Below are 23,621 nucleotides of genomic sequence, written 5' to 3'. Positions count from 1 at the left end.
TCGAAATCTTGAAGCCCTTCATTTCTTCGAACTTCTCGTCTAGCTCCACTTATATTTCTTACTATTATAATTTGAACACACGTTCTCGGCACGAAACAATACTAACAATACCACTATATCGCACTTCCTCCTACTCATTTTTACAATAGCCTTGCTAATTTTGTAATGCGCTTCCTGCTTGTATCAGAAACTGTCGAAATGCAATTCAAACGAACTTACTAGGCACTTGGGCAGTAATTGAGAATTGTTCAGGTATGGTTTCTTGTAAACAGTTCTCTTAGTCTAACTTAAATGTTTCAGCCTCCAGTAACTTCTTTGTCCTTATCTTCAGTAATTGTCTAGCCTGTATTAATCAGGTGATATCTTATTACTTACATTTCATTGCATTATAATTGTAAATATAATACTTACTTACTTATGGATTTTGAGGAACCCGGAGGTTCATTGCCACCCTCACATGCGCCCGCCATTGGTCCGTATCCTGAGCAAGATTAATCCAGTCCCTACCATCATATCCCACCTCTCTCAAATCCATTTTAATATTATCGTCCCATCTACGTCTCGGCCACCCAAAAGGTCTTATTCCCTCCGGCCTCCCAACTAACACTAAATAATATAGTATAAAATATATAAATACTAAATATACTAAATGTAAATAATAATCTATATATATAATTTGAACTGGTACCGGTAATGGAAATTACGGGAAAACGGCTGGACGGGTTTTAATAAATGACGCCTCATTTTGAAGCTTGGAACGCAAAGTTTTTCGGAAAAATAGTAGTTTTCAGTGAAATGTCAATTTTTAAACATAATTTTCCTATTTTCCAAAATCCATCTGTCGTCAGTTTTGAGAACTAGCTAATAGCATTCACGGCCGACTTGATATACCCTTCACTTTTTTGTAAAGGAGATGCGAAGAGAGCATCAAGTCGGCCGTGTTGCATTTCAGAATAAAACAAAATACATACTACAGTAAACAATATTACACGAAGGCCATGATCTGCAAGAATGCCGACATATTTAGAGCTAAAATTAAATTGGTTATTAAACATTTAACTTACTAAAAATAATTTATAGGTTCGATTCTGTGGTGTGTAATTTTCTGGATATAGCTGTGTATTGAATGTTAAAAACTACAAAACTTGAGGTGGTTTGATGACTTTATTACCATTAGAAATGAAATATTATTGTAGTTAATGCCGTGATGTGACTATTTTTCATTAATTATACATATTAATGCTATATTGATGATGGGGTTATATAAGCAGATGTAGAGAATAACTTAAATTAGATTTTGATTTCTACATTTTACTGAGTAGCGGCTATGTAGTATATATAGTATATGTTACTGAAAGCTATAAAACTTACGTAAGATAATAATATTGTTAAAAATCAAATATTTTTATAATTATTAATCAAGTGGGGTTGGGTATTTTTCATACATTTAATGGCGGTGTGGTGAAGATATTTATATGCGTGGTTCTCTTCAATATTGACTCGAGAGAGAGTATCTTTCATTATTATGGAAGCAAATAACTTTCAGAATGTCTGGTATTCTTCATTGCAAATAAATCTGAAAAATGTTTATTTAAACATCTAATGAACTTAGTTTGCAGCATTTGCTGCACAAGCCACTAGTATGAATATAATACTAATTGTAATTCCAATTTTAATTTCATACAAAAGTGTAGGCCACCGGTGTGGCTCAGTCGGTTAAGGCGCTTGCCTGCCGGTCTGAAGTTGCGTTCGGGCTCGGGTTCGATCCCCGCTTGGGCTGATTACCTGGTTGGTTTTTTTCCGAGGTTTTCCCCAACCATAATGTGAATGCAAGGTAATCTATGGCGAATCCTCGGCCTCATCTCGCCAAGTATCATCTCGCTATCACCAATTTCATAGACGCTAAATAACCTAGTAGTTGATACAGCGTCGTTAAATAACCAACTAAAATAAAATAAATGAAAAAATGTATTTGAAATCCCTTGGAAGAGGCGAAGTGAAGGCATTATGGCCTCATCTCTATCAGGCTAAATAAACACTAATACTAATATGAATGGTAGACTCGTGCGAAGGTACCGCAATCTTGCAATTGCTGCTTCATTGTTTCGCTTGTGAGCACGTTAATAATAATCATCTAATAGTGATATTTTCAGGCGTCTCATTTAAAAATGTAGTTAGCTACTTTAATTCGTAACTTATTTAAAGAATTTCTCGTAAAATAATTATGAAGAAATTAAGTTCAGAGTATGTATTGGTACTGAATTCATTAGACTAATAGTCCTCGTGGATAAAGTGGTTCCAAGATTAGTTAGTTAAATGAAAGTTTATAATGGCTTTCTTTGGAAAGGAAGTAAAACTATAACGCCGATGTTCTTAAATTTATGGCACTAAAAGTTTTGTCAACCTTTCTCGCCCACATCGAAATTATAGAAGTAGCTTCAAGGATCCATAATAGTGACCAAGTGGGTGTAAGCTTGTTCAATCTGTGCATACCATATATAGCCATTATAACAAGAGCAAGGACATGAAATGCTTGAATATAACAAATATGCTCTTTCAATAATTCAGTACATTATGTCATTTTCAAAACAACAAAAATATTTATCTAAAAATAAATACACCTAGTTATTCTTTCGAAGATTTAAAAGGCATATTTACAAATAAAATAGGAAGATAGACGCTCGTAAAATTCTGTATGAAGCAGCCTGTCTCACCATTGCTGTATGGATGTGAAAAATGAATACTGAGAAAGGATAAATAGAGCACAAATGTGATTCTTGCGTGTTTTAGAGGATAAAAACTATTATACAAAAACGTAAAGGGCAATGAAAGAGAGAAAAGAATGTATACAGCATATGTGATATTATTTGTAATCATAGAAATGAATGGTTAGTAATTTATAACCATAAAAAAATACTTGAAAATAGAACTTTTTTTTATGTTTAATATTGGTCGACCAGCAAACTTGCTATACAGACCACTGTTAAATTATGGAATATCACATGCAGAATATCATGCTGAGGTTGGCTCTAAAGGCTCCTCTAATTAATTTAAATTAATTAATTGAACATTTTTGTGAATAATGTGAACAAAAATATGATGATTTTCTGTGTTAAATTATGAAGAGTCGTCAGTATCACTAAGAAGGATGTCTTGAGGGAGTTTCCTTGAAAATATAACTGACGTTCAAAGAGAACGCAAACTCTTTAAAACCTTTGGAATTGCTAATCTTAACAGTACAGGCGGAATATAATATAATATCCGATTAATATTAAAGCTGACATTGCAGCTAACGATAATGATAAGGACTGTGGCTATCGTTTTTATAATCATCGTTTTTTTAATTATAATTATAATTTTCACAAATATTTGCTATTTAGGGCTTACTAACATTCAACTATGAAACTTATAAATTGCAATTTTTTTTTTGAACGAGAAAACTAAGTTTATTTCGTTTGTGGCAATTTCTGACTGCAAATATTAAGCTATATTTAGATTTGAGGGAATTTATTCACAGAGGGCTCACAACAGAGTAGTATCGGACATCGGGTATTATCTGACAGTGCGTTTCTTTCACCTACCACCATATGGTAGTACATGAATGACATGGTTACGTTTCTCTATGCGACATCACAGAAACGTAACCATGTCAATCAGGTACTATCATCGTGTGGTAGATGAAAGAAACTCACTGTCCGATAATACCCCATGTCCGATACTACCCGACTCTCCCCTAATTGACAGCCGACAGCAAGATGGAGTGAAACGTGAATTCTGACAAGAATGAATTGGTCTCTTAATGTACTGTACGACAAATCCTAATGCATATATACAATGGTTGAAATCCATTAAGAAAATCTCAAAATACACTAGCCTCAAATATTTCACAAGTCTTACTTGTCATTTAATTTGTATGACATATAATACTTTTTACTATGAACTTAAACACATATTAAATAATACATTGCAAGTAAAAAAATTCTGTACAAATATTTAAGGTAGTTATCACATCTTTAGAGAAATATAAACGAGACGGTGAATTGATCGAACACTACATTCTAGGTATCTCATGGCATTTCCTTGTACTTAAACAATCAGAAAACCAACTATTTTAGAGAGCATGTATAAAAAAAATATTTATTATTATTGTTTAGTGTATTTAGTGAAAAGTTTATAATTTAGCCACCCATGACCTCACTTTCACGTTTGTCTCATTGCAGGAAGATTTTTGTGTCCAACTTGAAGTACCTGTCGAACAGACACTCTCTGCTCTCTTCACTGCGCATGCGTGATCTTTTACAGGGTATATGTAAAGGTTATTGAGTTAATTGAGGGGATATCTAAGTGCCGTGAAGCCCCTATTGTAATCGAATTACCAGATTTTAGAAAGAGAAGAAGATAGTCACGCCTTCACTTGCAAGTGTAGACATGGCTATTTTATAAGGGATGAGGGGGACGAATCCCCGAAAAGTATATATTTCATATGCTAGGAAGATGAGCTGACAACAAGGTGGAAGTTTTCTTGGAAAACCATAAAACTTAATAAGGGTTTCGCATTGTGTTTCAACTTTCAATAGAGGTAGACTACGTCACATTCCTCATATCTCCATCTCTTTCTGAAGTGTTTGAGCAAAGATTTTCCCTACGCTACTTGCTTTGCAGTTAGAAAATAACAGTACTATTGTGCTTTTAAGCGGGTAATTTCCGAGAGCAGAATATTGTCGGCATTTTTAGTATGACTTTGTATTAACAAAATAATAATTATTATAAACTACAACCGATTAATTTTAATCGACTCGATTATTTGATTAAATATTTTTGATCGATTAATCTTACAACAGAAATTTATCGATTAATCGATTAAATCCCACAACACATTATTATTATTATTATTATTATTATTATTATTATCATTATCATCATCATTGTTGCGGTAACGTCGGCTATAGGCCTCAAGAGAATAGTAAACAAAAACCCAATACCGAGCATAGAATATTCCTTTCCAACTACACCCGAAAAGTTTACCGGTACAATAGTCGATGATTCGATGCGTATAAATGTTTATATTACTCAGTGACTTCAGAAACTCCACGGAAGTAAGAGTAAACAGGCCAGCGTTATGTTGCCCCCTTATTTCCATCTGGCGCTAGCGGAAAAAAAAAAGAAGCTCCTCTTCCGTGTCTTCTATATGTCTCCACGGAGCATTACTCAGTCACCTGGGAGAAATTTACTTTCACCCTTATCTAGACTTCATAAGCCCTACGTGCTGGTACTTCTTTCTTATGTACAGTAACTTCAGATAACTTGTAAGTTTACAACCTTCTTCAATTAAGTTTTCTGACCTACAGATCTGTTTTCATTCCAAATATCCTTATCGATATTACAAAACACATCCTCATCAATTTGCGCTCATATATTTTTTATTTTAGTTGGTTATTTAACGACGCTGTATCAACTACGAGGTTATTTAGCGTCGATGAGATTGGTGATAGCGAGATGATATTTGGCGAGATGAGGCCGAGGATTCGCCATAGATTACCTTGCATTCACATTACGGTTGGGGAAAACCTCGGAAAAACCCAACCAGGTAATCAGCCCAAGCGGGGATCGAACCCGCGCCCGAACGCAACTTCAGACTGGCAGGCAAGCACCTTAACCGACTGAGCCACGCCGGTGGCGCGCTCATATAGTTCATTACTTTAAGTTCTGCATGATGAAAGACTTGGGCCCAGTTGTACGAAAACGGAATAAAGTCCTGTTAAAAGTAATCCCAATGTTACGCGAGAATTGTGTACAAATCCGGAATAGTGCACTCTCGCCCAACATAAGTTAGAAATCGGGGGTAAGCGAAGCTCGAACCCGATTCCACAGGATTATAAGTCCACCGCTCCAGCCACTGGAACACTGTGGTGACTGGCATTGGTGTTTTGAGATGTAGAATGGGTCAAAAGTTATAGGTTTACAAAATATGCAATATATAGCAAGCAGATTAATTCAATTTACAAGCATGAAATTGAGCAGAAGGTATGTGTATGTAGAAATGTTTGTTACTTCTGTTCTCAAACTGTTCTCTTGGCCCTTCAAAGCTTGAAGAAAATTAGACAGGGCATTAAAGATCGTGATAGTTGAATAGTGAACTTCATTATTGTAACAGATATATGAACAGATAAGTAGTGATATTTTTACTGAAACCATGACAACTTAGGAAGAAAATACGTCATACTGAAAGTCATGAGTAGCCCATTGTTATAAATCTTAATTTTTATTTTTTAGACAAACCAGATACATCATCTTGATCTACAGACTTTTCTGTCACTTTTCAACATAGTCTCCATTGCTTTGCACACATTTAGGCTATCCCACCGTTCTGTAAGTTTGAAAATTCCCATGCAGTAGAAGTCCTCTTCATCTTCCCAAAGACACTGACGCACTGCTTTCCGGATATTCTCCAGTATCTCATAGCGTTGGCCTCGCAGCTGCTCCTTTACAAAACCGAAAAGATGGTAGTCGGGACTGTAGGGAGATTGCGGAAGAATTTCCCACTCAAATGTCCTGATTTTCTCACGGTGATACGATCAATTTGAGACCACGCGTTATCGTGTTGCAGGATGATCTTCTTTCCAGGGCGTTTCTCGCGCAATGCACGACGGAGCTTCAAAACTGTCTGAATATAGCAGACAGCATTTATGGTCTGTCCAGGCTCAAGAAATTCAACCATAATGCATCCCAGAACTCATCAACTCTTTCCTTGTTGCGTTCCGTGGAGGCAGTTCGAGGGCGATCGCTACGAGGCTCATCTTGGATGCTCGTGTTCCCATCTTCGAAATATTTCTCCCACCTCCTAACACTGCTGGCGCCCATGCACACATCTCCGTATGCACGCTGAAGTCAGGTGAATTTCAGCAGCAGATTTTCCTTCCTTAACAAGGAATTTAATGATAGCACGCTGTCGAAACGAACCTTCGTTGTCGATCATTTTGAAAACATTGCCTGTGGTCACATGATGGAAGTTAATGATGTCACAATATGTCAATACTTAGTGTAAAGTCTGTAGATTATGATCAAATAATCATTTCTGTTACATTGTTGAGATTTAAATTATAGCAAAGTATTACTCATGACTTTCAGTACTATCCTCTGTAGTATGTAATGAATTATGTCTACTTCAAGTTGTTAAATATGGTGAATTTTCATCAAGCGAATATTTCTTTTATAAATGAACAAATTCCGATTTTAATTTTATTTTGTTTCATTTATTGAAAATAGGAATATTTTTATTTATTCTGTTGTTTCCATATGTGTACAATTATTTTAAGCACCAATTGTAAAGCCCCATTCACAATGAAAATTAAACATAACCGTAACATAAACACAAAAGTTTGCGCCCAGGCTATCAAATGGGATCATTCACAATGATTCACATAAGCATTAACATAAACATTACCGTAAGACGTTAACATGAAAGTTTGCAAACTCCAAACTTTCATGCTTATGATTACGTGATTTGCAAACAGAACACAATCGTGGAGCGCTGAAGTATACGACAGAATATGAGGAAATTGCGTCGTTGTTATGTTTCCATGGTTACCAAGTATGTTTGCGGTTATGTTTATGTTCCCATCGTAAATGATGGTATGACTTCTTGATTTTACCGTAACGTTTATATTCCTAAGTGAACGCTTACGTTATGTTTAATTTTCATTGTGAATGAGCCTTAACTTTACTTTTGTTTTATGTAAGCACAAGACAAAGTTGTTCTCGTAAGCGATTGAACGACAGTTCTGTTTTGAATCTTAATCTTAATATATAAAATTGAATGTATGTATGTATGTATGTATGTATGTATGTATGTATGTATGTATGTATGTATGTATGTACGTATGTGTGTGTATGTTCTCTATACAAATCTACACGCTTTGACCGATATGTGCCAAAGTTTGCACATTTAACCTTCATAACCAGGAGAAGAACATAGGCTACATTAAAATTGTGCAAATGGAAGTTAAATTAATTAAAATTGTAAAAAATAAAAATAAATAGATCAAATATTCACGTATAATATTAAAATGCACAATCTTCTACAGTCAATTGTTTTTTATTATTGTCTGTTGTATTCAACATCGACTTTCACGAGGCCATGGAAATTTTAACACGAAATTAAATTACATTGTTGTTACACATCATGAAGGCTAAAACTAGATAATAAAATTCATGCAATAAGTATCTTTACGCAGTCCAGGACCGTAATTCCTCGATGCAGTTCTGTAGATAGTGAGCAGACTTTTTTATACAACTGAATTCTAGAATTCTTTGAAACTGCAAGGTTTGCTAGCACATAATTTACTTAATATTGAATAACCAATAGTACTATTCCGAATTATTGACCCACAAAAATTATGCACGGATAAGAATTGGTCTGAAAAACTCATACGAAACGTAATAGAATTTGCAATATTAACTGCAAAAATAAAAGGAGATGTTTTTATTCCACGTATTGCTAGGATACTCATTCAATTTTAAGCAACTGCAATTTCAATGCCGCCAGCATTTGTAATGGCCATATTAAAAAGAAGCTCAAGGACAGTCGTTCAAAGTTGCAGACATTAACTTAAAAACTGCGTGGTTTTCACATCCTCGCTATATTTTATACAAAGAAGTGGGAGAAAAAAAGATTTTACACATATCAATAAGCAATTTAATGATACTTTTGTCATGTATGTGAATGTATATAAGCCCACTGAAAATAGCACTGTATTAATTCTCAAAATACTGTTGTTCACGTCCGAAAACGTGTTGCTGCGAAATTATATCTGTATAATCACGTTGCAAATGTAGTATGTTAAGCGTTGTGGAAATAAAAATCTCTTAATTTCTAAAATACCGGTAGGCCTATACGTTTCTCAGAATATTAGTCTGTATGTTAAAAAACGACATTGCGAGTTTATATTGTATCTGTATTCTGTGTATAAAATTAGAATTATTGTAATATGTTCTGAATTTATGAGATATAGTTTCAAGTTATATTTAAAAAAAACTGAGTAGGCCTATGATATAAGTGGGTGTACAGCGGTCAAGAGGTAAAAAATCTTCCAATGTGAATTAAATTATATATGTATATATTTGTTCGATGCTGAAACTGATCAGAAAGAGGAGAAGGAATTATATTTTCGTTGGGTTTTACTTTGTTTATAGTTTGATTTTTCTATTACTTTATTTGTATTTCTGATGGTGTGGAAGAGAAGGCCTAATGACCTTGACTACACCAGAATAAATAAATAAATAAATAAATAAATAAATAAATAAATAAACAAACACAAATGAATAAAACAAATAAATAAATAAATAAACACAAATGAATAAAACAAATAAATAAATAAATAAACACAAATGAATAAAACAAATAAATAAATAAACACAAATGAATAAAACGAATAAATAAATAAATAAACACAAATGAATAAAACAAACAAATAAATAAATAAATAAATACACACAAATAAATAAAACAAACAAATAAATAAATAAACACAAATGAATAAAACAAACAAATAAATAAATAAACACAAATGAATAAAATAAATAAATAAATAAACACAAATGAATAAAACAAACAAATAAATAAACACAAATGAATAAAACAAACAAACAAATAAATAAATAAATAAATAAATAAATAAATAAATAAATAAACACAAATGAATAAAACAAACAAATAAATAAATAAATAAACACAAATGAATAAAACAAACAAATAAATAAATAAATAAACACAAATGAATAAAACAAATAAATAAATAAATAAACACAAATGAATAAAACAAATAAATAAATAAACACAAATGAATAAAACAATTAAATAAATAAACACAAATGAATAAAACAAATAAATAAATAAACACAAATGAATAAAACAAATAAATAAAAAATAAATAAATAAACACAAATGAATAAAACAAATAAATAAATAAATAAACACAAATGAATAAAACAAATAAATAAGTAAATGAATAAACACAAGTGAATAAAAAAATAAATAAATAAACACAAATGAATAAAACAAATAAATAAATAAACACAAATGAATAAAACAAATAAATAAATAAACACAAATGAATAAAACAAATAAATAAATAAACACAAATGAATAAAACAAATAAATAAATAAATAAACACAAATGAATAAAACAAATAAATAAATAAACACAAATGAATAAAACAAATAAATAAATAAACACAAATGAATAAAACAAATAAATAAATAAATAAATAAACACAAATGAATAAAATAAATAAAAAATAAATAAATACAAATGAATAAAACGAATAAATAAATAAACACAAATGAATAAAACAAATAAATAAATAAACACAAATGAATAAAACAAATAAATAAATAAACACAAATGAATAAAACAAATAAATAAATAAACACAAATGAATAAAACAAATAAATAAATAAACACAAATGAATAAAACAAATAAATAAATAAATAAATAAACACAAATGAATAAAACAAATAAATAAATAAACACAAATGAATAAAACAAGTAAATAAATAAACACAAATGAATAAAACAAATAAATAAATAAATAAAGACAAATGAATAAGACAAATAAATAAATAAACGCAAATGAATAAAACAAATAAATAAATAAGTAACAACAAATAAATACATAAAAACAAATAACTATATAAATATAAAACAACAGTTTAACGTCAGGCACATGATGAAATGTTTTCTTTTCGGTGCATGATTTACAACCCTGAGTTAATCCTGGAAGACATTTGGCTAAGGAGTTCATTAATTCATGTAAGTGACGTTAAGTAAAGATTCATCTTTATGGGCAAGGAAAGCTTAGTAAAGAAATTCGTTTTGGTTGTCTGTAGTTAGGTTTCCGAGATTTCCGAAAATGTAATAACCAGTTTAATTAAAAATAGAAGCAGAAAGGAAAACCCGGGCAACGCCGGGTACTTTCAGCTAGTTATCTATAATTTTGGAATGTAGATACAATACGTGGAGTAACAAACTATGAATGCAGTTATGTTACTAGCAACATTGGGAAGTAAATTAAGCATAGGCCTACGATTATATACCCAGAGTTGGGGGCACAGCAACCCAGGACGGCAATCATATCCTGTACGCGTATCTTAATGTTGGTAACAATTCGTAATAATGGGCTCATTTAGGCTACAGTAGAGTTGCATAGCAGACTAACTGTGTATGTGGACTCCACATGTCAGTGTAAATTTTATAACGGCAGTGTTCTGAGCAGGAAGATTATTTCACTGGCAAACCTCGTACTCCAGAAATGAAACGTTTAAAGAGAGGAATTTCTAATTATATACGCCCACGGAAATCTGGAGCTCACTGGCAAACATTCCACAATTTTTGGGAGTAAATAATGTGTGTAACGATCCATACAGAACACGGCGTGAATATTATACTGTAAATACAGATATGTTCACTTAATTTCACAATCTTATAAACCTCATTAATGAAGTAATGCCGCCTAATGAAATACGGCAAATCCCTGTCATTATTCGGTTGAGAAACTTTTGTCATCCAATTTTCTCTCAAAAAAATCTGAAAGTTAGAATATATATAAAAACAGTTTTATTACCGGTTGTTCTGTATGGTTATGAAACTTGGACTCTCGCTTTGAGAGAGGTACAGAGGTTAAGAGTGTTTGAGAATAAGATGCTTAGGAAAATATTTGGGGCTAAGAGGGATGAAGTTACAGGAGAATGGAGAAAGTTCACAACGTAGAACTGCACACATTGTATTTTCCACATAATATAATTAGGAATATTAAATCCAGACGTTTGAGATGTGCAGGTCATGTAGCACGTATGGGCGAATTCAGAAATGCCTATAGAGTGTTAGTTGGGAGGCCGGAAGGGAAAAGTTCTTTGGGAAGGCCTAGACGTAGATGGGAGAATAATATTAAAATGGATTTGAGGGAGGTGGGATATGATGGTAGAGACTGGATTAATCTTACTCAGGATAGGGACCGATGGGCGACAATGAACCTCACGGTTTTCTAAAAGCTATTATTAACTTATTATTATTATTAGTATTATTATATTATTATTATTATTATTATTATTATTATTATTATTATTATTAAATCAGACAGTTGCTTCACTTCCCCTTCGGGTGTCCGCCTCCCTCCATAGGTGCTATGCACGTTGCAGGTTACACAGTTGCTCCGCGCACGATCACATTTTCGCCACGGCTGAGATAAATGAATAACTGACTTAATTTAGTTTATACATACCTAATAACAAAATACTATCAGTATTCCTGCGTTACGCTAGCCGGTTGGATATTTCGTTACTTTATTCTCTGTATCTTAGGCCTGTTTAATAAATCAGTGTGTATTCTTGCACGTGCCATCTTCCAACTGAAAGACAAATTGTTTTTATCTCGTACGCTACATGTTACCTTTAACATAAAGATTTTTGAGATATGAAATTACATTTTGTATGCAAATAGAAACGCCTCACACGTGCGTCTCCTCCTTCAGTTATATTATACCGAGATGAGAGTTTGCTCCCGACTTCATCATACTCTGCTTTCAACGCGTATTGAGCAGTGAGATGTCATGTAACTTGTAATAAGATAATTTGTGGCGTAAACACAGCGGCATGTAGGTCGTTCACCTGTAATACAACTCTGGTTCGATAAGTGGAGGTCTACAAGCACTACTATAGATGATGCGACACATTGTACCGACTTAATTCCTGTATTATTTATAGTTAACACCTGATACTTACTTACTTACTTACTGGCTTTTAAGGAACCCGGAGGTTCATTGCCGCCCTCACATAAGCCCGCCATTGGTCCCTATCCTGACCAAGATTAATCCAGTCTCTACCATCATATCCCACCTCCCTCAAATCCATTTTAATATTATCTTCCCATCTACGACTCGACCTCCCCAAAGGTATTTTCCCCTCTGGCCTCCCAACTAACACTCTATATGCATTTCTGGATTCGCCCATACGTGCTACATGCCCTGCCCATCTCAAACGCCTGGATTTAATGTTCCTAATTATGTCAGGTGAAGGATACAATGCGTGCAGTTCTGCATTGTGTAACTTTCTCCATTCTCCTGTAACTTCATCCCTCTTAGCCCCAAATATTTTCCTAAGACTCTTATTCTCAAAAACCCTCAATCTCTGTTTCTCTCTCAAAGTGAGAGTCCAAGTTTCACAGCCATGCAGAACAACCGGTAATATAACTGTTTTATAAATTCTAACTTTCAGATTTTTTGACAGCAGACTGGATGATAAAAACTTCTCAACCGAATAATAACAGGCATTTCCCATATTTATTCTGTGTTTAATTTCCTCCCGAGTGTCATTTATATTTGTTACTGTTCTTCCAAGATATTTGAACTTCTCCACCTGTTCGAAAGATAAATTTCCAATGTTTATATTTTGATTTCGTACAATATTCTCGTCACTAGACATAATCATATACTTGGTCTTTTCAGGATTTACTTCCAAACCTATATCTTTACTCGCTTCCACTAAAATCCCTGTTTTTTCCCTAATCGTTTGTGGATTTTCCCCTAACATGTTCACGTCATCCGCATATACAGGGACATCACTTTATTTTTACCAACATTTTTAACATTAACCTGGCTATACTCGGAAACACTGTTGCCCCCTTCCATTACAGGAGTTTGATGTTACTAGTGCAATATGTAAACAAATCATTTTACTAGGTATAGGAGGAGAGAAAAGTAGTGTATCCATTTATGTTGTAGGGAAATACGATATTACGATTTTCAGTTTGATCATCACTTTTACGGAATTTATCAAAATACAGTAGAATAGTAACATTTTTTTTTTTCAAAAACTCAACTTTTCAGCCGGCTATGTTCGTTATGTAATGTCTACTTTATTTAGCATATTAATTATTGATGTTAACATACAATATAGAGAGTGCGTTTAAATTGAGGGGCTCATAAGTAAAGGGCTGTCAGTGCACTTGTTACTTTTGAGAAAATGGGGTTTACATATTTAAGCTTTCGTAAAACCGGTGAAATTTTTATTTAAATTTTAATGTGTGATGCGATTAAAATATCCCTTTGCCACTAAAATTTTAGATACTTTAGCTTACACTGGATGCACTTAACTCATGTTATTACAAATGTCACTATCATTCCTTTGCTTCTAGCCACCTCAATTCAAAATAAGCTAATCTGAATTTTTAAACAAGTTGCTGAAAATGGTTGCCGTTCATTACAATGCAGGCTTCAATTCTTTACGCATATTATTAAAAACATTTTGAAGCATATTCTCTGAAATTTAATTTATCGTTTCTTCAATATAATTTATAGTGCGATATTATTAATATAAGTTCTTTCTTCTATAGAAAACGCAACCATATTTCTGAAACACACTATACACTGCAGTGTTTACTTCACTGCTTGAAGACTTCGAATGCAACAGCGGCCGTAAGTTTGTGTGTCTGACGGGAGCAAGGACATTAGTGAAGGGGTGAGAGTGAAGTACATTCAGAAATGCAGGTACAATAAAAATGCAAGTAAAAATAAAATGATGTCCCTGTACAAGCAGCTGATGTAACCCGTTCAATTCCAAACCCTCTCTGTTATCCTGGACTTTCCTAATGGCATACTCTAGAGCAAAGTTAAAAAGTAAAGGTGATAGTGCATCTCCTTGCTTTAGCCCACAGTGAATTGGAAACGCATCTGACAGAAACTGACCTATACGAACTCTGCTGTACGTTTCACTGAGACACATTTTAATTAATCGAACTAGTTTCTTGGGAATACCAAATTCAATAAGAATATCATATAAAACTTCTCTCTTAACAGAGTCATATGCCTTTTTGAAGTCTATGAATAGCTGATGCACTGTACCCTTATACTCTCATTTTTTCTCCATTATCTGTCGAATACAAAATATCTGGTCAATAGTTGGTCTATTACGCATAAAACCACACTGATGATCCCCAATAATTTCATCTACATATGGAGTTACATTTCATACACACATAATTAAATATTAAGAAAAGCAGGTTTATAGAAAAATAAATCGACCGCGCGTAATTAAGGATGACCACGAGGATCCGATAATTGATAGCAACAATATAATGAATTGAAGATGAATAGCATCTCGTTTTGTTTACCTTTCACTACCTCGAACCCGGAACATATACCTCCTCTCTATTCCTCTGCAAAGAACAGTCTTCTACTCATCATCTTTCAGCATATCACTTCCACGCCTGTGGAATTCTCTCCCTGACCATGTCAGAGACTGTGTGACAATATCAAAATTCAAATCTAAATTAAAGAATCACATTCTAGTTCATGGAATTGCTTGTTGAAATCCAGTTAGGTTGTTAACCCATATAATAAATATTGTAACTATGCTGTTGTAAAATCGACAATTAATATGTAATGTATTATTATTACTATTATTATTAACATTAACCTTACTATCCTACCTTAATCTTGTTACGCCTGTTGTTGAAACTCAAGGTCAAATTGACTCAATTTATATTGACTTTAGAAAAGCGTTTGATGTTGTACCTCACAATATTTTGATATATAAATTAAAAAACTTTGGTCTCTCTTCTAACTACGTGAAATAAATAAATAAATAAGTAATAAATACGTAAATAAGGAAAGAAGTAAAAAAGTAAATACGTAAATAAGTAAATAAATAAGTAAATAAGTAAATAAATAAGTAAATAAATAAATAAATAAGTAAATAAATAATTAAGTAAATAATTAAATAAATAAATAAATCAACAAGCATTTAGAACAAATTGTGTTTTATTTTACGAAGCTCGTAACTGCCGAGGTTATATTATCAGCGTCGCCGGTGTGACGGAATTTTGTCCCGCTGGAATTCTTTTACATGCCAGTAAATCTATTGACATGCTAGTCGCAGTTAAGCACACTTAAATGCCATCGACCTAGGCCGGGATCTAACCCGCAGCCTCGAGCACCGAAGGCCAGCACTATACCGATTGCGCTACCCAGGCTCACTAAACAAATATTAGGCCTATCTCTTTTAAATAAGTAAACAAATTATTACAGAAAAGTTTAAACTATTGATAGCTGTACCACAAAATCAGAAACGAACGTACTCTTTTTGCGGGGAATAAATTTCGTGTTGAACTGTGTGTTTGAAATTCAAACTCATATGTAAATACACACTTCACTCACAACTTTTCGTATCGTTTATAAAACATGTAAATGTGTAATTCCCACCCCGCATTCGAATAATTCTACCGACGCATTAGAATTCTGTGTATCATCTCGATGCTCTTATCGATGCTATACTTTGTTGTGTAACGTTCAAATAAAAATGTTTTCCTGGTTATACATGTTCGGGAATTTTTGTAACAGAACTAATGGCTGGATTTTTATTACTATATGATTTCACATTTCTAACCTTCTATCTACGCTATTTTTACGCTCTCTCAATTAAACGACTGTTATAAATTGCATATTTTAAAACTTCCTTTCGCTGTTTATAAAAATAAGCAATTACGTTGTTCGACTATTAAACATAAAACTTTTTACAATCGTGATATAGTAACATGGCAGAAGATGCAATAACCAACATCATGAAGCCGCTACAGTCCGATTGAGTGGTTACGTCACAGGGTTGTCCAAACTGCGGAAATCAGTTATTTACTTAGCAGGGTTCTTTTCTTTCAATTATTTTAATCAATTGTATAATATTACGTAGACTTCCAATTCCGTACACCAAATATTTTCAGGAAAGAACCCAACAGTCCAGCCACTAGCTTTTACAGAAGAGCCAGCAGAAACGGAGGGGGGGGGGGGGACCAGGATGCGGCATATCACCTATCATGAAAAATGTATAAATATATTTTGATAACGAAATAAGTTAGAATTACCAAGTGAAGCACACTGGTAAAAGAAATCTCTTGTCTATTCACTCGTTAAACCGGTTCAAGGATTTCTTTCCCGCGCCATTGAAAAAACATTAGTTCAAACTCTCGTAATGCCGCACTTTGACTATTGTGACGTGTTCTTCACTGACTTAAGGACCGAACTCTGGTACAAATTACAACGTGTTCACAATGTGTGTGTAAGATATGTGTGCAATGTCCGACGATACGATCATATTTCACCATTTTTCGAATCTTTTTCATGGCTCCGTTTCAACGATCGCATAACTTTCTCTTTCTCTTCTATTTCAAATTCTGCGCACCTCAGCCCCAAGTTATCTGTCGTCTCGCCTTATGTATTTATGCTCCAACCATAACCTGAATACTCGATCTCAGATTACCGGCACATTGAGTAGCCTATACCGCATCATAAGTACAGGGACATCATTTTATTTTTACTTCAATTTTTTATTGTACCTGAGTATTTGAATATACTTCACTCCCACCCCTTCTACTAATGAAGTTCCAACTGTCCTCCACACAGAACCAAGGCCATGTATAGTAAACAGTACTGAGTTAGTGAGTATAGTACCCTACGTTCCAGAAATATGTTCGCGTTTTCCAGTGACCAAAGAGCTTTCAATATTGAATCATATTTTCGCACAGGTACTGTCGTCCGTTTACCTACGTCGCATCACGATTTCCCCCACCTGCTTATCCTCGTCCCTCTGTAAAGGCTAGTGGCTGGGCTGTCTTAACTCTTTTCTCAAAACATTAATTTCTGTTAGGAATTTGACATCTACGTAATATTATACAAGTGTTTAAAATAACTTAAATAAAAGGGCCTCGTTAAGTAATTAAATATCACGTGGTTTCCCCCCTTTCTAAGATCCTGCGGCACAACTACTTGGACGGACAGTAGATAGCATGTCTGAGTAATTTTATCTGTGCGGGTCGGGCAGAAGGGAAGATTGAGTTTACAGTACGTAAGATACTCTTTTATAGACTAGGTACAAAATTATTCAACATGATTTGCTAGTACGAAGGACGAAATTGGTAATTGGAATTAGGTACAATAGTCTATAGTGCGATAATATGCACAAAAGAACTGAAGCCTGTATCGAAATGAACGGCCACCATTTTCAAAATGTGTTTAAATATCCATATTATGATTATTTTTCAATTTAACTTCGTTCTCTATATTGTAAGCCAATGTGCTGTAGACAGTATAATATACACTGCATAATGAATACCTCCGCATGGACAGCTCAGTTCGTGAGTAAAAACACTTATTGTTAATGCTGTACTCTATTTTGATTAAACAAAAACCTAATGAAAATTATCAAACTCAAAATTGCGATGTTTCCTAGTTTACGTAAATGGATGAACTACTTTTCTTGCTTTCTATATCTGGTAAAGTGATTTGTTTGCATTTTATGCCGGTATCATCGAACTCCGATCGTGGTTGGGGGTAGCAAACGGTGTTTCCGGTTCTCAATCGTTAATCCAAAGGTATAGCCAGGTTATTATTGAAAATGTTAGTAAAAATTAAATTATGTTCCTGTATAACACTTCACGATACTCTTCATCATTCACCGTTCCAATTTCTCGTCATTGGAACTCCCTGCCTCATATCTTAAGGTGCTGTCAGACATTGACTGCTTTCAAAAGCAGGTTGTCTGAATTCTGAGAGAGTGATTTTTATTAAAATGTATTTTTTCTAGTATGTGATTTTTATTTTTAATATATGAATTTTGTTATGAATCTGTAAAATTTAATTATTTTCATTTAAAGAATTATCAACAGTAATCTCATTAGACGTTTTGATTTATCTAGAGAAAATCAAAACTCGAGTGGGATTTAATTGACTATTACACGATTAGAAGAAAGTATATAAAGATTAGAAGTAACGAAGTACTCCAATACAAGAAAATATTGACTTACGAAAATACAACTGTCTTCAAATGTATTATTGTACCATCTCAACATTACAAATATTAAGCTAGATGCATGCTAGATGGCAGTAGTGTCTTTATACAGACACTGTAATGATTACTATTCAATAAATCTTAATATTAAACAATCTCTGATACGTGACCATCCATAATATCATATAGCAGAAGTTATTTTTATCCTCTCAGAGCAGAAGCTATAACATAACCTAACTAATATACACAAGTGTTAGAAAAGTTTTAATTAACGACGATGACATAAAAAATAAACATGAATAATTTTAAAAGGAATAATTATTGAATGTACAATTTTCAAATTTGAATGTGGTTGGTGGTTCAATTGATGTTATATTGGACGTGTGCGTAATAGAAGTGGAACTCGTTGATTTAGGCCTACATGGTGTATTCAACTTATTCAGAATTTCCGAATGACTAATTTTAAAAGGAATAATTATTGAATGTAGAATTTTTAAATTTGAATGTGGTTGGTGGTTCAATTGATGTTATATTGGACGTGTGCATAATAGAAGTGGAACTCGTTGATTTAGGCCTACATGGTGTATTAAACTTATTCAGGATTTCCGAATGGTGCTCTTCATTTATTTGTAAATTGGATTTCATAAGATGCATAGGTATGATCAGTGATTTTTATTAATTCTTGTTCTTGAATGCCAATGCGAGTCATATTTGAAACTGCTGTGCATCGACTGGAGAGGTTTGTAATTTTATATATATTTTTGACGTCCAGACCAGCGCAGTTTCAAATGTTGGCAAACAAAGAAACAAATGCTAGGGACGCGATAAAATTAAACAAATGCTAGGGACGCGATAAAATTGTGCGATAAGCAGCCATGATTGGTTGAAATACGTCCTTTCGTACCGTTTTATTGGTCAAAAGTAGTATGACGTAGTAAGAGTGTAATAGTCAATGAAAAAATAACTTGAAATGATAAAACAGTGCTCAAGGCAGTGTTTGTTCTCAATATGAAATAAGCTACACTTGCATACAAAATCTCATGAATTTTTCTCAAGAAATGTGGAGCTTATGAGGAAATCAGATTTGGAAAATGTAAGATACGGGAAATAAGCGAAAAACTTTCTTCCGAAGATGAGAAGTTTTGTCCATATTTAAATGGCCAAGTCAATTGACACAGTCTTAAGTTTTAGGTCATAACTCGAAAAGTATTATTTTTGCCTTCATGTTATTGAGGGTAACTGTTGGTAATATTATGATGTGAGTAGTATTGTGATAGTTATTTTTGAGAATTTATTACAATTTTACTGAGCGAGAGAAAGATCCAGTTTTCGCGTCAACGTATTAAGGAGTTTAGGTACAGCTTAAAGCAGTAAAATGTTGGGAAACATTCAACATTTTTTTCCTCCATTAGGCCTACTGTATCTTGTACAATAATGAAAATTTGTATGTGTAAAATACTGTCCTTCTGTTATAGGAAAAAATTATTTTTACTATTAAATATATATATATATATTTTTTTTTTTCCTCCATTACTGTATCCTGTACAATAATGAAAATTGGTATGTGTAAAACACTGTACTTCTGCTATATTAAAAAAAATATTTTTACGGTTTAAAAAATTATATATATATATATATATATATATATATATATATATATATATATACAAATTCAAACTGGTGGCAGTTCACTGTGCAGTGATGAAGCGTTCCCCTCATAACTCATAAACTTGTTAACTTTTTCATATTCTCTCTCTTTTATTTCATTGCTGAAACTCATGTTTACAATATCATGCTCTTTAAACTACATTCCTTAATAAATAATTTTTTTTATTTTGTGTTAGAAGAAAATACTGATATTTGACCATTTTTAAAAATGAATTTATTTTTTATCAGACAATCTATCAAAGGTAGAGAAGTGATCTTGCATCATGTTGTAGATATTACATGCATAAATACTCGTACACACAAAAAATGTAATCACAAAATGTTGGATAGTTTTTGAGTTATGAGGGAAACGTTTCATCACTGCACAGTGAACTGAATTTTGAAAAAAAAAAATGTAAATAATTTTTTTTGATTATGAAAATATATTTTTTTTTCATACAGCAGAGGAACAGTGTATTACACACACTAATTTTCATTATTGTACAAGTTACAGTAATGGAGGGAAAAAATGTTGAATATTTCCAAAATTTTACTGATGTAAGCTGTATCTAACCCCTTAGGAGTATATGTACGTGAACCACCACAAATATTATCAGAAAATGAAGGCTCTAAATTTCTTATATATTATAAGGAAATGAATTCACAATCGGAAGAAAATTACAAGGTACCACAACATGACTTATTAGAACTTAAATACCTGACAAAATACATATAAAAAGATTACTAATAATAATTTTCAAACCAGTTTTACCAAAGTATGAAAACAAAGAAAAACAAAAAATTCTCCATTTACATTATTTGGTAACCATAACATTGTTATGGTCTCTCTGACATCTTTAATATTTTTCCTGCATGTAATAAACACTTATTTCTAAAAAGTAGACTACTCCCAGACATGTAGAGTTGTTTATTTTAATACAATTAATTTTTATTTGCCCTATATAAAATATATTAAAATTTTCATAATGTTTTGTGACTTAATTTAAAAAAGGCATTATTGTAGTCTACTTTTTGCATAAGTGCATGTTAAATCACTGTACAAAATTTCAGAATTCTATCTCTAATGGTTATGGAGTTATGAGATAATATGTGTGAAAATTTGCAAATTCTGGAAAATTTAATTTAAAGCAAAAAGTGAATTCTAAAAAATATTATTAGTAACCTTTTTTATACTTTTATCAGATATTTAAGTTCTACTAAGTCTTGTTGTGGTACCTTGTAATTTTTGTCCAATTGTGAGTTAATTTCCTTATAAAATTTTAGAAATTTAGAGCCTTCGTTTTCTGATAATATTTGTGGTCGTTCACGTGTGCTTGTGGACAAGTTTCTGCACAAAACCGATCTTTCTCTCCCTCAATAAAATTGTAAGGAATTCTTAAAAAGAAATATCACAATATTACCAACATTTATCCTATATGCCCCATTAAGTAACTCTTTTTCATTCGCGAATACTTAACATATTAGGGAAACATCAATCAGGAATGTGAAAGCCTTTTAAAATCACAAATACAATACACTGACTTATATCCTCATAAAAGGATTATATCAAAAAAGGCAGAGCCTCTATTGTACTAATATCCTGCGGCATATGAACTGTGAGAGATCTGCGAAGAACGGATCTTGTCTGGTGCAATTATAAAGAGTACATGATATAATAATACTTTATCAGAGCGGAGCGTATTCAGGAAACCGACGCTATTCAGAAGAGAGAATAGAGCTCCTGTTCAAATTAAATTTAAATTACATCGCATGCGAGTATAAATTACACACAGGCTCTGTAAGTAATTCCCTCTTTCCTTGCCGTTGCCTAAACTTGGATGCAGTCTAAAGTGCGAGTTAATCCCTCCGCTTCCCGTTCGAACTTTATCCCACCCTCTTTCTTCTTTCCGTACAAATAATCTTCTAATGAACGAATAATTTGAAATAATTTGTTCCCAATGACTCCGACTTGTTACAAACCTTTATAATTCCCGGCGAAAACAGCACTGGTATGCTTTACAATAACTTATCTCTTTAATTGAGCGATTTATAAATTGCAGTATGCGGAAACCTAGAAGTGAAAGTAGCGAGAGAGAGAGCACGTATAAATTATTACAGGTAAACACGGGAATTTTACTTGAAGCAAGTACTGAGATAGGTTTAGAAGTACCCAACATCCGAAAGAAAAACCAAGTATATGACTACGTCTCGTGACCAGAACATAGTACGAAATGAAAGTATAAAAATTGGAATTTTATCCTTTGAAGAAGTGAAAAAATTGAAACACACTTACTTACTTACTGGCTTTTAAGGAACCCGTAGGTTCATTGCCGCCTTCACATAAGCCAGCCATTGGTCCCTATCCTGAGGAAGATTAATCCAGTCTCTACCATCATATCCCACCTCCCTCAAATCCATTTTAATATTATCTTCCCATCTACGTCTCGCCCTCCCCAAAGGTCTTTTTCCCTCCGGCCTCCCAACTAACACTCTATATGCATTTCTGGATTCGCCCATACGTGCTACATGCCCTGCCCATCTCAAACGTCTGGATTTTATGTTCCTAATTATGTCAGGTGCAGTATACAATGCGTGCAGCTCTGCGTTGTGTAACTTTCTCCATTCTCCTGTAACTTCATCCCTCTTAGCCCCAAATATTTTCCTAAGAACCTTATTCTGAAACACCCTTAATCTCTGTTCCTCTCTCAAAGTGAGAGTCCAAGTTTCACAACCATACAGAACAACCGGTAATATAACTGTTTTATAAATTCTAACTTTCAGATTTTTGGACAGCAGACTGGATGATAAGGGCTTCTCAACCGAATAATAACACGCATTTCCCATATTTATTCTGCGTTTAATTTCCTCCCGAGTGTCATTTATATTTGTTACTGTTGCTCCAAGATATTTGAATTTTTCCACCTCTTCGAAGGATAAATCTCCAATTTTTATAGTTCCATTTCGTACAATATTCCGGTCACTAGACATAATCATATATTTAGTCTTTTCGGGATTTACTTCCAACCCTATCGCTCTACTTGCTTCAACAAGAATTTCCGCGTTTTCCCTAATTGTTTGTGGATTTTCTCCTAACATATTCACGTTATCCGTATAGACAAGAAGCTGATGTAACCCGTTCAA

The sequence above is a fragment of the Periplaneta americana genome, chromosome 14 (assembly GCF_040183065.1).
Source record: "Periplaneta americana isolate PAMFEO1 chromosome 14, P.americana_PAMFEO1_priV1, whole genome shotgun sequence".
Taxonomy (NCBI): Eukaryota; Metazoa; Arthropoda; class Insecta; order Blattodea; family Blattidae; genus Periplaneta; species Periplaneta americana.
This window is presented reverse-complemented; position numbering follows the sequence as displayed.